The sequence below is a fragment of the Diceros bicornis genome, chromosome 2, assembly GCF_020826845.1.
Source record: "Diceros bicornis minor isolate mBicDic1 chromosome 2, mDicBic1.mat.cur, whole genome shotgun sequence".
NCBI lineage: Eukaryota > Metazoa > Chordata > Mammalia > Perissodactyla > Rhinocerotidae > Diceros > Diceros bicornis.
Window position 1 is genome coordinate 9,160,270 of NC_080741.1, and position 13,857 is coordinate 9,174,126.

Consider the following 13,857-nt stretch of genomic DNA (forward strand, 5'->3'; position numbering starts at 1 on the left):
AGGAAGATGGGCATGGATGTTAGCCCAGGGCCAGTCTTCCTCAGCAAAAAAAAAAAAAGAGGAGGATTGGCAGATGTTAGCTCAGGGCTGATCTTCCTCACAAAAAAAAAAAAAACTATCTTCCTAAAAAATAACTAACTAACTAAAGGAAGTCAGAACAAATAAAAAGCATGGCAACAAAAAATTCCAGAAGAGAACTATACTTGTAAAATTTAACTAAATTACAAAGTCATTAGTATATATAAAACAGTAAACTCTGGGAGATTTGGACCAAAAACAGGAAAAAATAAATCTTGCATTCATGGCCAGAATTTGAACATATTCTTATAATTTTATTTATTCATTTATTTTTCCCCCAAAGCCCCAGTACATAGTTGTATGTCATAGCTGCATGTCCTTCTAGTTGCTGTATGTGGGACGTGGCCTCAGCATGGCCGGAAAAGCGGCCCGTAGGTGCACGCCCGGGATCCGAACCCAGGCCGCCAGCATGGGAGCATGCGCACTTAACCGCTAAGCCACGGGGCTGGCCCTGAACATATTCTTAAAAAAAAAATCCAAAACAGAAATACCCTATCTCTTCAGTTATTTTATGATTGACAAAAAGACAGTTCGTTCTCCCTGAATCTCAGAAGGCTCTTAAAATACCTTGACATACAGTACATTTATAGCTTAAAGAATTGTCTGTCCCTTATCCTCCAAAATACCTAAAATAGAACTATTAAAATAAGAATACAGGGAAAAGCTAAATATATTTCTTACATAAAACACAGTTTATTTTCTATTATGAGAACATTTGACGTATGCTTCTAGAATCTAGATCGTTAGATATAAAAAAGAATGTTTACAAGTAATTACACATGTATGGATTTAATTTTTAATATTAAAATATCCAGAAAAATAAATATTTTTAATTGTTTCATTTGATGCCTGAACATATAAAAGTGTCTTTTTAACAGAGAAATGAGAAATGAAAAACACGTATAATATTAAACACATGATTATTTTTTCTTCCTATTAGGTTAATTTTACAGTGTCGAGAAAATAAAAAATTTGATTCAGGGTTGGACTATTATATCTTAGTAGATAAGAGAATCAAATAAATGAGGATTTTAGCATTTGAATTTGGAAATAATAGCAATAATGATAATAACTGACATTGTTTATTTTTCACAATTTTAAAAAGTATTTTCATATGGCGTTATAGTGGCATAGTGTATCCATAATTGAATATCTTAAATTTTAAACAATTGGAATAAAGCCTATGACTCAAATAAAAATGAAAAGTTATAGATAGACAATAATAATTCCTTACCATTGTACATAAAACCATAGGAAAATTAATTATTTAAACTTATTTAACACCTCATCAATTAGTTATACTGAACTACAGGTAGTTTGAGTCAAATAGTCAGTCTGAGTGACTTTTGCTTAGAATGGCCAGATTTCAAACCAATGTTTTCACTTACATCTGGACTAGTAAACTCATAACTTACAGCTGACCAACATTACATATTTAAATTTATTCTAAGAAGATATTGAATGCCTTTCCAAATTTTTGGTCTGCCTTTTCTTCAAAAGTGTTTTTACTATTTTATTACAGTAAGTAATGAGAGTACTCTTTGTTTATAAGCAACGTCTGTCTCCACTAAAAAAAAAAAGACTGCCTAAAGTAAACGTAAAGATTGTGCATCTATGAAGATCTCATATTAAGGAATAAAATGAATAAAATACAATTCTTTTTTGCAGAGCTGCTGCCATTTCTTCACTCCAAGTTAAACACCAAACTTTTGGTTAAGAAGTTGCAACAAAATGCAAATCAAACTTAACAGGTCTAAATCTAAACTCTGATCTTGCCTCCAAGCCTGCTCCATCCACAGCCTTCTCAGGTCATAACAACTTCATATCTTCTAGTTGCTTTAAGTCCAAATATTTTTCTCTCACGCTCCAAACGTAATTCTTCAGAAAACACTGCTTCTCTCCAATCAAAAACACACCTAGATTCTGGTGACTTCTTACCATCTCTGTGGATACCACACAGGTCCAAGGATGGATTGTTGCAATAGCCACCTAAGTGGTCTTCCTGTTCCCACCTAAACCCCTGTACGCATTCTCAAGACAGCGGGCAGAGCAATCCGTTTAAGTTAAATATCAGATAACGTCGTTGCTTTAATCAGATTCTTTCATGGTTCCCCATTTTATTCAATTGGAAAGTCAAAGTCCTTTTTATGATCCACAAGTTCCCACAAAGTTTTATTTCCCCTCACTCCCTTTCAACCACAGTGGCTTATTGTAGATTATAGAACTCTCTAGAAAAACTTCAGTTTGAGAACTTTTGCTCTGGTGGATTCCTCTGACTCAAAAGCTCTTTCCAAAATTATCCTGGATTATACTCTTATAAAAAATTATCTTCTAGGTGCTGGCCTGGTGGTGTAGAGGTTAAGTTGGCACGCTCCACTTCAGCGGCCCAGGGTTCGCAGATTCGGATTCCAGTCCTGGGCCTATGCACCGCTTATCCAGCCATGCTGTGGTGGTGTCCCATATAAAGTAGAGGAAGATGGGCATGGATGTTAGCCTAGGGCCAATCTTCCTCAGCAAAAACAGGAGGATTGGCAACAGATGTTAGCTTAGAGTTAATCTTCCTCACTGAAAAAAAAAATTACCATGGAGGGGCTGGCCCAGTGGCACAGTGGTTAAGCTTGCGAGCTCCACTTCAGTGGCCCAGGGTTCGCAGGTTCGAATACCAGGTGTGGACTGATGCACCACACATCAAGCCATGCTGTGGCGGCATCCCACATACAAAATAGGGGAAGATGGGCGCAGATGTTAGTTCAGGGCCAATTTTCCCCACCAAAAAAAAAAATCTTAAATTTAGAAATAAGGCCAAAAAAACCCCCAAAAATGTGGGTTTTATGTCCTTTCAATATCATTTGGAAGCAATATTTAACAGGCTCACCCAAGGATTATTTAAAGGAATGTACTTTGTTTGATTCAATGTTTACTATTGATTATTGACTATAGATATATAAAGATTTAGTGAACTTGCATATTGATTTGCAGATCTTTGACCAGTAAAGATATGCATAATTTCTCTCCAGTAGAAAAAGAAGCCCCACAGCATACAGTTTATAGTGCAGAAGACATTAGTCAGTTTTGTACCTAACCTAGCGTCCATCTCGAGCACCTCCTGAATCTCCTTTCCTTGTTATTTTCTTTCAAAGCACTTCTCAGCATTTGACATCCTATATAATTCACTGTTATATTGTGTTTATTTTCTTTCTCCTCCTGTTAGAAAATAAACTCTATAAGAGTATAAGTTTTTCCTCCTTTTTGCTCACTGATGGACAGTTAGTTCTGCTCTAACACAACATATGTGTTCCTAAAAATCACCACACTATGCAAAATTGCACAATAAAAACCACGGGGTTTGTGGGAAAAATGGGGTTAAGGGCACAAAACTCAAAAACTTTGTCAGTGACACATTTAAAAATGATAACACAGATTTACAAATGGCAAATGGTCAAGACATAAACACTACAATAAATATGGCACTTTGAAGAGAACTGAAGTTTGCTTGTAGAAGCGACATTTAGAAGGGCTGCAGCTGTGTGTTATTGTGGAGCAGTGGAGAAAGGTTTATCTGAATCAGATGGTAAGTTATCACGCTAGATGTGGCTGGGTGTGGCTCATAACACACGTGGTGAACTGAGGTAGCAGGTAGATGTTTGAGGTGTGTGTGTGCAGACATGCGTGTGTGTGCACGTGCTGTGTGTTCCTATGAGATCTGGTTCAGCTGGGTGTAGTTTTCTGTATTTATGAAGTGTTTCTCCCTAAGGAAACCATACATAAGCAAATACAATGTTGACATTATGCTCAAATTTTTCCCTAAAATAACAATTGCATTCAAACACATACATATTTTCAAAACAAGCACAATAGAGCTGACTATATCCCACATCCCAGAACAGTGCCTTATACATAGTATGCAGTCAATATATATATGTTAATAAATGACCAAACACGTGAATCAGTAAATATATTTCCTTGTATCACAGCTTAGATTCCCCAGAAAAGGAAGAACAGACAGAAACTACTCACAGAAAATTCAGTTTCCATTCAGCTAATGTGGGTATTATGAGCATACAAAATAAAATGAAAATGAATTGGAAGTTTTTTACTTCAATGAATCATTGACTATTCGGGCTAGAGCTATTCCAGCCTGGTGATTAGTACCCGGCTGGGAGACACAGGGCACTGAGACATCCACGACAGGGTGTATTAGTTTAAACAGCATATTCCATGTTTTATTAAAATTTTACATTTTTAAAACAACAACCAAAAACAATTATGGTTACTTTAAAATAAACTATAAAAAGTAAAACTTTTTTTTAATTTGTGTTGATGTGTACATGACGAACTCTTCTCCGTTTCCGCTAGGGCTGTTTATTATTCCAGATGAAAAGGAGATTTTTAAATTTATCACAAAGGGCATGGGTTTTGAAAGAATAAAAATGACTCTTCTTAGTGTAGTATATGAAGCACCACATTAATTAGTACTGGCTTCCTGTACCTGAGTGATTGCAGCCCAAGTAGTTAACAAGTATAAAAATACGTTATTGTGAAATAAATATGATTAAAACAATCACGTGTCTGAAAGCTGTGTTGGACAGAGGCTTATTCACTACCCTGATTAGATCCTGGTAGAGAGCAAGGAAACTTTCCTTTAAGAGATTTTTATTCTCAAGGAAAATAAACACATTAGCAAGATTATTTTCTCAAGTAGTTGTCATATGCTGCCTGTCAATAAATCAGCATAAAAATTCTTATTAACATCCTCCAAACTCAGGACTACTCCCCCCAGCATGAAACACACAATTCAGACATTCAACTCTCTTCTCTTTACATTTTTTCTGGGTAGCAGAAGGAAATGCTTGAACAGTAATCCAATATACAGTTTAGAGAAAACAAAATGTCCACAGAGAATGTACGTTCTTTGTTTAATCCTACATAGTTAAAATTTAATCAGTGGTATTCAGAGGATGGCTTTTGAAGATTACAACATGCTTAACCATTCACCTCCATTCCAACAGAAAACACATATTGCCATTCCCACAAGCCACGCTAAATAAACATACACTTTAAACAAGAACAGAATGCTTATTAATAAATGCAGCCTAGCCCCTCCTTTCATCAGCATGCCAATTTTAAGACCATCCTTATTCGGAGTCCTGGAGGAGCCACGGACACAACATATTGTGGTCTGAATTGGATGTAGTTGCCTTTTATAATCAGTTGGTAGAGATACTTGAATTTATGTAGTCAGAAGTAAAATATACAATGTCTTCTAGTAATGGAATTTATATTCTTAATTACTTCTAATTTGTGTGGGCTGTCTGTACTCCTTTTAAAATATCTTATTTTCTCAGTTTCAAACTTTCTAGACCTAATCAGTCTAATTCTTTCTGTAGTAAATACACAGTGGTTGTCTTGCTGATAATTGTAGACGGGGTTGTGGAAAGGTGGACCAAAATAAAATCATGCATGTATAAGGAAAGTGTTCCACTTAAGCTGCATTTGCCTAGCAGATATCAGAAACGACTATTGAGTTTCCTCACAATTGGCTTGAAAAAGCTGCAGCTAATAAAGGACCACACACTTTGGTGATTCTGGGATACCAGATGTGAACTGGATCTAATGAACTGAAGACCCTATCCCGACCAATGAATAATGGAACATATTTCATCCAACTGTGTTTGCATTCATCTCATACTACTGAGAGCGCTAGTTTCCCATTCTTAACCAGTATTACCACCATGAACACTACATTATTTTCAGCAATTAAAATTTCTCTAGTTTTCCCCTTAGCAAACTACACAGTAAATTTCTTTACTGACCAGTTCTCCTTTGCCTGATAAATTAATAGATTCATTGTAAAGTTGTTTTTAGTTCCAGTGGTATTTATTTTATTTATTTTTGAAATATACAAGCTATAAATTCCATGATAAATTAACCACTTTAAAAGTAATTTTATTTTTACATTGAGAATTATTTTTCTTGCCCTTTTCAGGCATTTTATTCCCATAAAATTAAACTATTATTGAAAACCCAATATAGTCTATCTTACTGCTAGCATCTAATATTGTGCTGATTACTATTTTGTAAAGTACTACGCTACATAATTTCTATGCACTGTACAATTAATACCTTGTAGCTAGAGATAGGTTTATCCTTACTAATTGAAATAGTGTAAAATCAATGACACATTTACCATTGGTTTTAATTATTTGACAGATATTTCTAACTGCTAATTTCAAGCCGCTAAAGCCAGATTTAAAAAAAAAAAGAGAGAGCAAATAATAAAAGCCAAAATAAAGAATGTTTTGCTAAAAGAACAGTGCTGTTTTTTTCGTTTGTAATGAAAGCAATAGTGTTATTAAATTTCTCCATTTCTTTTTAATATGTCAAAGAAATTTGAAGAATGGATATTAAAGTGGGTTTTTTTTGTATTGTTCGCATAGGAAATATCAAAAAAAGAAATGAGGTTAACTTTAAACATGAAGCCGTAGTCTCAATGTATTATTATACTATGTCATTTAACGTTCTCTAAGATTTATCCTATTTGTTTATTTTCCTTATTGTTAAGGCATTGTATGCTCATTTATAGAAATTTAGAAAAACAAAAAATATGTATAAACAGAGAGTTTGGCTTCTGCCTAGAATATAAAAAGCTTGAAAGAATGTCACTCCCATGCTAACAACAATAAAAAATAAACAAAACACAAAATCATAAATTTCCTTGATGCTATCTGAGAGTTAAGGGTCACAGGAAAGCAAGTATCTTGAAATCCATCACAAGAGGCTCCTCAAAAATGGATTGGCTCCAAGCACTGGCTTACCTGTGACAGGGCACTGCAGGAAGAGGGACTGGGGCCATACAAGCAGGTGAGAAGAAATCAGACCAAAGTGGTAACAAATTGCAAATGGTCAAGTCTGGGCTATGTTACAGTGTAGATCCCCGAGGAGCTGCAGAGGAGAGAGCAGTTCACACCCTCTACAGGCTCTTCATGGTCCTCCACTGGGTGCTCAAGAGAGCAATGGGACAGGAAGAGAGATTAAATAGAGATAGCCTCACTTACTGGTGCAGTTGCGGACTTTCCAAATATTTGAAGATTAGTAACTTCACCAAAAAGATATATGGATGGAAAATAAGCCCATGAAAAGATGCTCAACGTCAGTATTCATTGGGGAAAAGCCAGTTAACAGCACTGGAATACCACTAAGCAGATCTTAGTCTGTACAAACTTAAAAAAATAATATACCCATACCTGACAAATATCAAAGGAACTAGAGCTTGCATGCTTTGCTTGTGCGGATGCTAAATAATACAACCATCTAAGAAAACAGTTTGACAGTTTCTTATAAAGATAAAAATTCACATCACGTGACCAGAATTCTCACTCTTAGATATTTGCCCGAGACAAATGAAAACTTAGGTTCACACAAAAACTTTTACAGTAATGTCTTCAGAAGTTTTATTCAAAAATCACAAAACACTGGACGCCACCTAAATGTTCTTGCACTTGTGAACGTGTAGAGACTCTGTGGTACATTCACGTGACAGATTACTACTCAGAAATAAAGGGAATGAGCAACTGATACAGACTACGACATTGACGAATCTCAACTTTATTATGGTAAGTGAAAGAAGCCATACTCAGATGGCTGCGTACTTATTATTCACTCATATGACATATAATTTCATTTATATGCTATTCTGGAAAAAACAAAACTATAAGGACAGAAAACAGATCAGTGGTTACCAATGGCGGGGAGTGAAGAAGAAGATAGACTAAAAAGGGGCATGAGAGAACTTATTGGGTAATAAAATATTCCATATCTTGATTGTCGTGATGGTTGTATAATGATACGCCTTTGTCAAAACTCACAAAACTCTACATTAAAAAGGATGAATTGGGGCTGGGCTGGTGGCATAGCAGTTAAACTCCTGCGCTCCACTTTGGCAGCCCGGGATTTGCAGGTTTGGATCCCGGGCGCAGACCAACACACCGCTGGTCAAGCCATGCTGTGGCGGCGTCCCATACAAAGTGGAGGAAGATGGGCACGGATGTTAGCCCAGGGCCAGTCTTCCTCAGCAAAAAGAGGAGGATTGGCGTGGATGTTAGCTCAGGGCAGATCTTCCTCACAAAAAAATAAATAAAAAAAATAAAAATAAAAATAATTGTCTCTTCTTATGATGGATGGCAATTAGTCTTTAGGTGGTGAACAGGATGTAGTCTATACAGAAATCGAAATATAATGATGTATACCTTAAATTTAATTTATATAATGTTATGAGCCAATGTTACCTCAATAAAAAATAAAATAAAATAATTATTATTAATTCATAACAGCTTAATAGCTAATATGAATTAAGGGTTCATATATATGTATATATCAACTAATAGCCAACAATTTATTTGCCCCTTATGTTCAATGTATTCATCAAATTAATATGCAAGCATTAACTTACTTAATCTTCAAAATAACCTTCTTAGAAAGATACTACTATTGTCACCATTTATACTTAGGCAAACTGAGGCTCAAGAGGTTATGTAATTCACCCAAGATCATTGAGTCTGTCAATGGCAATGAGAGGTTTGAACACCAACTATCTGGAGCCAGAGATCAAGCCTATAATCTCGTTACATAGTTCTATAGTTATATGTGTTTATATATAAGTAATATGTAGTTATATATGTAGTCATATATAGTTATATATGTAAATTTATATATTTTTATGCTATTGCCATATACCAAACAATAATTTTAGAAACGAGGATGCTCACATTATAACATAATACTAAGAGATCAAGGGAAAGGCATACACAGAGAAAAATAATATATGTATAGTTGATTCTCATTATTTGCAGTAAAGTTATGTTCTAATAAAGCCTCCACAAAAATTGAATTAACAAATACTGAGTCATTGTCCCTAGGAGAAATACAGGGTTAGGTGTCTGCGAACCACTGGTCACAACATTTCCATCAACTGATCAATGTATAACCTTGCTTTTTGTGTGTTTCTGTTTAAAAATGCTTTATTTCATATATTTTGTTGATTCATTAACATTGAACGCACAGCCTGCAGCACTATAAGTCGCGCTCAAACAACGCTTATCTAACACACAAATTTTTTCCACAAGGCACATCCCAGCCTTCTTGCGCTTAGAAACACTAGACAGCACTTCCGCACTATGATTGGGGGCCGTTTATTATTTTTTTTTTGCTGCAAGGAAAGAGTTTTATAGAAAGGTAGCCAGAAGAGGAGATGGGAGTTAGAACTCAGATCTGTCTCCCTGAAGGAAAAAAGGTAGGGGTTTTTAGTTGACGTGTTAGGTAGGGGAGGGGAAACTGTGGCTTTACAGGTCGGCACCTTCCCACCAGCCTGCATTTAGCCTTGTGAGGCTGCTTGCAGGGAGGAGAATGGCACGATAAGAGAATCTGCTGGTGGGTGTCTTGGTTGTCTGCCTCTGTGGTGGATGGTGGATTCTGGCGCCAGGAAGCCAAGGAGTTGGGGTCCGGGAAGCTTCAGCTTCTTGATAGTCTCTGGATATCAGTTTCCCTATAATAAAACTTCAAAAGACCCATAACTAGCCAAAATGTTAGCAAGAGGCCACCTGGGCTCTAACAATTTGTAACTTCTATTTGCCTTGTGAAGTTCAGGGATACAAAGTTTTATTTTTTTATTTTATTTATTTCTTTTTTTTTTATTGCAGTAACGTTGGTTGGTAACATTGTATAAATTTCAGGTGTACATCATTATACTTCTATTTCTGCATAGATTACATCATGTTCACCACCCAAATACTAACTACAACCCATCACCACACACATGTGCCTAATTATCCCTTTCACCCTCCACCCTCCCCCCTTCCCCTCTGGTAACCACCAATCCAATCTCTGTCTCTATGTGTTTGTTGTTATTTTTATCTACTAATTAATGAGTGAGATCACACAGTATTTGACCTTCTCCCTCTGACATATTTCACTTAGCGTAAGACCCTCAATGTCCATCCACGTTGTCACAAATGGCTGGATTTCATCATTTCTTATGGCTGAGTAGTATTCCATTGTGTATATATACCACATATTCTTTATCCATTCGTCCGTTGATGGACACTTAGGTTGCTTCCAAGTCTTGGCTATTGTGAATAACGCTGCAATGAACACAGGGGTGAGTGTATCTTCACGCATTGATGTTTTCATGGTCTTTGGATAAATACCCAGGGGTGGAATAGCTGGATCATATGGTAGTTCTATCCTTCGTTTTTTGAGGAATCTCCATACTGTTTTCCATAGTGGCTGCACCAGTTTGCGCTCTCACCAGCAGTGTATGAGAGTTCCCTTCTCTCCACATCCTCTCCAACACTTACTGTTTCCTGTCTTAATTATAGCCATTCTGACGGGTGTGAGAGGATATCTCATTGTAGTTTTGATTTGCAATTTTCTGATAGTAAATGATGTTGAACATCTTTTCATGCGCCTGTTGGCCATCTGTATATATTCTTTGGAGAAATGTCTGTTCAAGTCTTTTGCCCATTTTTTAATTGGGTTGTTAGTTTTTTTATCATTGAGATGTATGAGTTCTTTATATAATTTGGAGATCAACCCCTTATCAGATATATGGTTTGCAAATATGTGGTCCCAATTGTTAGGTTGTCTTTTCGTTTGTTGATGGTTTCCTTTGCTGTGCAGAAGCTTTTTAGCTTGATGTAGTCCTGTTTGTTTATTTTGTCTATTGTTTCTCTTGCCTGGTCAGACATGGTGCTTGAAAATATGTTGCTAAGACTGATGTCGAAGAGGATACTGCCTATGTTTTCTTCTAGAAGTTTCACAGTTTGAGGTCTTACATTCAAGTCTTTAATCCATTTAGAGTTAATTTTCGTGTATGGTGTAAGATAATGTTCTACTTTAATTTTTTTCCAAGTGGCTGTCCAGTTTTCCCGGCATCATTTGTTGAAGAGACTTTCCTTTCTCCTTTGTAAGTTCTTGTCTCTTTTGTCAAAGATTAGCTGTCCAGAGATGTGTAGGTTTATTTCTGGGCTTTTGATTCTATTCCATTGATCTGTGTGTCTGTTTTCGGTGCCAGTACCATGCTGTTTTGGTTACTATAGCTTTGTAGTGTATTTTGGAATCAGGGAGTGTGATAGCTCCAGCTTTGTTCTTTTTTCTCAGGATTCCTTTAGCTATTCGGAGTCTTTTGTTGTTCCATATAAATTTTAGGATTCTTTGTTCTATTTCTGTGAAAAATGTTGTTGGGACTTTGATAGGGATTGCATTGAATCTATAGGAAGTGTGGACATCTTAATTATGTTAATTCTTCCAATCCAAGAGCTCAGAATATCTTTCCATTTGTGTCTTCAATTTCTTTCAGCAATGTTTTATAGTTTTCGGTGTACAGATCTTTCACCTCTGGTGAAGTTTATTCCAAGGTATTTTATTCTTTTTGTTGCAATTGTAAATGGGATTATATTCTTAATTTCTCTTTCTGCCACTTCATTGTTAGTGTATAGAAATATCACTGATTTTTGTATGTTGATTTTGTATCCTGCAACTTTACCGTATTCATTTATTACCTCTAAAAGTTTTTTGGTGGATTCTTTAGGGTTTTCTATACATAAAATCATGTCATCTGCAAATAGTGACAGTTTCACCTCTCCCTTTCCAATTTGGATCCCTTTTGTTTCTTTTTCTTGCCTGATTGCTCTGGCTAGGACTTCCAATACTACGTTAAATAAGAGAAGTGAAAGTGGGTGTACTTGTCTGGTTCCTGTTCTTAAAGGGATAGCTTTCAGTTTGTGACAATTGAGGGTGATATTAGCTGTGGGTTTGTCAGATATGACCTTTATTGTGTTGAGGTACTTTCCTTCTATATCCATTTTATTCAGAGTTTTTATCATAAATGGATGCTGTATCTTGTCAAATGCTTTCTCTGCATCTATTGAGATGATCATGTGATTTTTATTCCTCATTTTATTAATGTGGTGTATCATATTGATTGATTTGTGAAAGTTGAACCATTCCTGCATCCCTGGAATAAATCCCACCTGATCATGGTGTATAATCTTTTTAATGTATTGGTGTATGTGATTTGCTAGTATTTTGTTGAGGATTTTTGCATTGATGTTCGTCAGTGATACTGGCCTGTAATTTTATTTTTTTGTGTTGTCCTTGTCTGGTTTTGGTATCAGGGTAATGTTGGCTTCATAGAATGAGTTAGGGAGCATCCCCTCCTCTTCAATTTTTTGGAAGAGTTTGAGAAGGATAGGTATTAAGTCTTCCTTGAATGTTTGGTAGAATTCACCAGGGAAGCCTTTTGGTCCTGGAATTTTATTTTTTGGGGAGTTTTTTGATTACTGCTTCTATCTCCTTACTGGTGATTGGTCTGTTCAAATTCTCTATTTCTTCTTGATTCAGTTCTGGAAGGTTGTATGATTTTAAGAATTTATCCATTTCTTCCAGATTGTCCAATTTGTTGGCATATAGCTTTTCGTAGTATTCTCTTATAATCTTTTGTATTTCTGAGATATCCATTGTAATTTCTCCTCTTTCATTTCTGATTTTACTTATTTGAATCTCCTTTCTTTTTTTCTTGGTGAGTCTAGCTAAAGGTTTGCCAATTTTGTTTATCTTTTCAAAGAACCACCTGTTGGTTTTATTAATTTTTTCTATTGTTTTTTAAGTCTCTATTTCATTTGTTTCTGCTCTGATTTTTATTATTTCTCTTTTTCTACTGATTTTGGGCTTTGTTCTTCTTTTTCCAGTTCCTTTAGGTGCATTATTAGATTGTTTATTTGAGATTTTTCTTGTTTGTTGAGGTAGGCCCGTATTGCTATTAACTTCCCTCTTAGAATCGCTTTTGCTGTATGCCATAAAGTCTGGCATGTTGTATTTTCATTTTCATTTGTCCCCTTTGATTTCTTCATTGACCCATCATTGTTCAGTAGCATTTTGTTTAATCTCCACATATTTGTGGATTTTCTGATTTTCTTCCTATAGTCGATTTCTAGTTTCATACCATGTGGTCAGAAAAGATGCTTGGTATTATTTGAATCTTCTTGAATTTACGGAGACTTGTCTTGTGGCCTAATATGTGATCAATCCTGGAGAATGTTCCATGTGCATTTGAAAAGAATGTGCATTCTTCGGTGTTTGGATGGAATGTTCTGTATATATCTACTAGGTCCATCTGTTCTAGTATATCATTTAAGGCCAATGTTTCCTCATTGATCTTCCGTTTGGATGATCTATACGCTGGTGTAAGTGGAGTGTTAAAGTCCCCTACTATTATTGTGTTACTGTCTATTTCTCTTTTTATGTCTGTTAATAATTTCTTTATATATTTAGGTGATCCTACTTTGGGTGCATAGATATTTACATCCCCTTGATCATTATGTAGTGCCCTTTTTTGTCTCTTGTTACAGTTTTTGTTTTAAAGGCTCTTTTATCTAAGTATTGCTACCCCAGCTTTCTTTTCATTGCCATTTGCATGGAGTATCTTTTTCCACCCCTTCACTTTCAGTTTGTGAGTGTCTTTAGGTCTGAAGTGTGTCTCTTGTATGCAGCAGGTATATGGGTCTTGTTTTTTTATCCAATTAGCCACCCTATGCTTTTTAATTGGAGCATTTAGTCCAGTGACATTTAAAGTAGCTATTGATAAGTATGTACTTATTGCCATTTTTTTACTTTTCTTCTGGGGGTTTTAGTAGTTCTTCTCTGTTCCTTTCTTCTTCTCTTGCTCTCTTCCCTTGTGGTTTGATGGTTTTCTTTAGTATCATGTTTGGGTTCCTTTCTCTTAGT

General features: G+C 35.7%; 1 long non-coding RNA gene across 2 annotated transcripts in view; it reads right to left on the minus strand.

Moving 5' to 3' along the window:
• LOC131412023 (uncharacterized) overlaps positions 1 to 8,176 on the minus strand; it is a 77,126-nt gene extending 68,950 nt beyond the window's left edge. For both annotated transcript variants that reach the window (XR_009221690.1, XR_009221691.1), the window contains exon 1: positions 6,894 to 8,176. This is a non-coding gene — a long non-coding RNA (uncharacterized LOC131412023). The remainder of the gene's footprint in view (positions 1 to 6,893) is intronic.
• Between the last annotated feature and the right edge of the window lie 5,681 nt (positions 8,177 to 13,857).